Source organism: Triplophysa rosa, linkage group LG20 (assembly GCF_024868665.1).
Source record: "Triplophysa rosa linkage group LG20, Trosa_1v2, whole genome shotgun sequence".
In the NCBI taxonomy this organism is placed as follows: Eukaryota; Metazoa; Chordata; class Actinopteri; order Cypriniformes; family Nemacheilidae; genus Triplophysa; species Triplophysa rosa.
Genome location: NC_079909.1, coordinates 3,844,139 through 3,848,129, shown reverse-complemented (window position 1 = coordinate 3,848,129; position 3,991 = coordinate 3,844,139). Strand labels below are relative to the sequence as shown.

The 3,991-nt window shown below is 49.4% G+C and overlaps 1 non-coding gene across 1 annotated transcript; it reads right to left on the bottom strand.

Annotated features, from left to right (window-relative positions):
- Window positions 1–1,330: 1,330 nt before the first annotated feature.
- Window positions 1,331–1,402, bottom strand: trnap-agg (transfer RNA proline (anticodon AGG)). Its single transcript has one exon. It is a non-coding gene; the product is annotated as a tRNA-Pro (tRNA).
- Window positions 1,403–3,991: the final 2,589 nt, after the last annotated feature.

Here is a 3,991-nt window from a genome sequence, read left to right as displayed (position 1 = left end):
GTACCGACTTCAAACTTTGGGAACCGAATGAGGGGGTGGCGAGCAGCTACAGAATTTGAATCGGGGTCATTCGGAGTCCCCGGGGCCGTTCGGGGGTCTCTGTACGATAGGCACCTATGAAAATAATAGGATAGGTTGCAGGTGTCAGAGGCTCCCGTACCACCCATACATCTCTCTCCCTCGCATTGATCTCTATGGGGAATTGTGCCTGCAAAGGCCTCGTGAGGCAGTTGCTTTCCAGGTGGAAATCTGTCTCCGGAAGCGTCTACGGACGCAGAACTCGATATCCTGGCTTGGGAGACCCCCACGGTATACCGTACCGAGTATTAAGACCCTGCGACCTTTTGACCCCTGTATTCTAGAGCATACATTCGCAACCTATATGTAGGCTGCTGGTGTCTTTTTGGGCAAAGTGAGAGGTTAAGGAGGTCCGAGGGATGCGGAACCCCAGAACATGACCCATGGCCCCGTGACGAGACATATACGTGAATTGCAGGTCGATCAGACCATTCTGTACCCCAACCCTAATTGTCCATCAAGAGCTTATGAAAACGAATGGGATAAGTTAAGAGTGTCGGCGGCTCCCATTCAGACCCCGGGTGCTCGAGGGGCCCCAAACTTTAGATTCTAGTAGTCTGTAGGCCCTTGTTTAACATACCGTGAGGGTGGCTCTCTAGAACCGAGGGAAACGATTTATAGTGCGGTTTGCAAAAGTCTCTCATGCAGGCTTCTTCATTTCATAGCCAGAAAGACCCTCTTGAATGAGCAAACTGAACAAAATTAAGGTTCAATCTTTTTTCAAGAATAAGATACTTCGAGGTTACCGAGAACCACGGTACTCGATATCCCGGCTTGGGAGACCCCCACAGTATACCGTACCGAGTATTGAGACCCTGTGACCCTTTGACCCCTGTATTCCAGAGCATACATTCTCAACCTATATGTAGGCAGCTGGTGTCTTTTTGGGCAAACTGAGTGGCAACGAGGTCCGAGGGGCGCTGAACTTTAGAACACGACCAAGGGGCCCGTGACAAGGCATATACGTGAATTGCGGGTCGATCAGACCTTTCGTTCCTATTTGTCCACCGTGAGCTTATGAAAATGAATGGGATAGGTTAAGAGTGTCGGCAGCAGCCGTTGGGCCGCAGTGGGATATGAATCCAGCGATCCGAGTTCAAATCTCGGTGGAACCTCTTCGTGGGTCCTGACGTTTGTCAAATGGTTGATTCCAAGCTGTAGGGGAATGCAGGAGTCAGCAATACGAAGAAATCTGTGAACAGAATGAACAGAATGCACCCGAAACGGCAAAGAGCTACATTATCAGAGAGTTGGGCTCGTCCAGGATTTGAACCCGGGACCTCTCGCACCCTAAGCGAGAATCATGCCCCTAGACCAACAAGCCTCGGTATGCAAGAAAATCTGCAGCCTTGGGCTGCCGGGAAAAGACAAGGAGTTTGGGCTACAGATGAGACAATTATTCTTGTTTTGGACAAGTTCATCAACGCGAATCCACAAGCCGCTCACGCCCGGTAAAAGTTGGTATGCAGACATGTTTTAATTGAATCAAGCAACGCTTTTTTTCATGGGTTCCATGGTGTAATGGTTAGCACTCTGCGCTTTGAATACAGTGATCCGAGTCCAAATCTCGGTGGATTCTAATGATTGTCAAATAGTTGATTGCAGGCTGTAGGGGAAGGTAGGAGCACTTTGAATTCAATCATCTGTATAACCAGTTCACTNCTGTTAGGTTTCGGGCTCCTGTGGCCTCTGCGGGCCGTACGGGAGCCTCTGACACATGCAACCTATCCCATTATTTTCATAGGTGGCTACCGTACGATGAGCCCGGAACGGCCCCGGGGACTTCGAATGACCCCGATTCAAAATCTATAGTTCCTAGTGGCCCCCTCATTCGGTTCCCAGAGTTTGAAGTCGGTACGACCTCGTAATGTACTCTATCGACGCTGTTTGGGGAGGTTGTGGGCTGTATATTTTTCGGGAATATTTTTTGTGATTTTTTTCGAGCACTTGCCGTACAGCGAGGGGTACGGGCTTCGGATATGTGGTGTGTGAGGGTGCGTCGAACTAGCATTCGAAGCCCCGAGATTTTTGTACAAGAATAAAGCAGTTTTTTGCTGAAAATGCTGGTGAGAGACTAATTTCTGTGAAAAGTGCGTTTGTATGCAAAATAAGCATTTTAATAGCCTGAAGTGTGCAATATACCAATACGGGGCGCTTCTAGGATACATATCTGTAGGTTTGTCACAAGAAAATGGGTTTACAGTTTGAAAAATTGACCGTTTACAGCATTGTCCACCGTTAGCCTACACTGCTACTGTCAAATAAGTTATGACTGGGACTTCCGGTGGTTCACAGGAAGTCCCAGTCGTAACTTATTTGACAGGCCGTCGGTAGGCTACTAATGTACACAACACTTTTCACGCAAGGAAAAGCACTAGAAAACGTTCCCTAGGTTCTAGTAAGCCACTCTCTAAGTATGCGAAACAAGGGCCACCAGACTACCAGAATGTAATGTTTGGGGCCCCTCGATCCCACTGCGGCCCAACGGCTGCTGGCGACACTCTTAACCTATCCCATTCATTTTCATAAGCTCACGATGGACAAATGGGGCAGAAAGGTCTGATCGACCTGCAATTCGCGTATATGCCTCGTCACGGGGCCCTGGGTCGTGTTCTGGAGTTCCGCGCCCCTCTGACCTCGCTGACCTCTCACTTTGCCCAAAAAGACACGAGCGGCCTACATATAGGTTGCGAATGTACGCTCTGGAATACAGGGGTCAAAGGGTCACAGGGTCTTAATACTCGGTACGGTATACCGCGGGGGTCTCCCAAGCCGGGATATCGAGTTCCATGGTTCTCGGTCACCTCGAAGTGTCTTATTCTTGAAAAAAGATTGAACCTCAATTTTGTTCACTTTGCTCATTCAAGAGGGTCTTTCAGGCTAGGAAATGAAGAAGCCTGCATGAGAGACTTTTGCAAACCGCACTATAAATAGTTTCCCACGGTTCTAGAGAGCCACCCTCACGGTATGTTAAACAAGGGCCTACAGACTACTAGAATCTAAAGTTTGGGGCCCCTCGAGCGCCCGGGGTCTGAACGGGAGCCGCCGACACTCTCAACTTATCCCATTCGTTTTCATAAGCTCTCGATGGACAATTAGGGTTAGGGTACAGTATGGTCCGATCGACCCGCAATTCACGTATATGCCTCGTCACGGGCCCCTGAGTCGTGTTCTAAAGTTCCGCGCCCCTCGGACCTCGTTGACCACTCGGTTTGCCCAAAAAGACACCAGCTGCCTACATATAGGTTGCGAATGTACGCTCTGGAATACAGGGGTCAAAGGGTCACAGGGTCTTAATACTCGGTACGGTATACCGCGGGGGTCTCCCAAGTCGGGATATCGAGTTCCTTGGTTCTCGGTCACCTCGAAGTGTCTTATTCTTGAAAAAAGATTGAACCTCAATTTTGTTCACTTTGCTCATTCAAGTGGGTCTTTCATGCTTGGAAATGAAGAAGCCTGCATGAGAGACTTTTGCAAACCGCACTATAAATTGTTTCCCACGGTTCTAGAGAGCCACCCTCACGGTATGTTAAACAAGGGTCTACAGACTACTAGAATCTAAAGTTTGGGGCCCCTCGAGCGCCCGGGGTCTGAACGGGAGCCGCCGACACTTTTAACTTATCCCATTCGTTTTCATAAGCTCTCGATGGACAATTAGGGTTTGGGTACAGTATGGTCCGATCGACCCGCAATTCACGTATATGCCTCGTCACGGGCCCCTGAGTCGTGTTCTAAAGTTCCGCGCCCCTCGGACCTCGTTGACCACTTAGTTTGCCCAAAAAGACACCAGCTGCCTACATATAGGTTGCGAATGTACGCTCTGGAATACAGGGGTCAAAGGGTCACAGGGTCTTAATACTCGGTACGGTATACCGCGGGGGTCTCCCAAGACGGGATATCGAGTTCCGTGGTT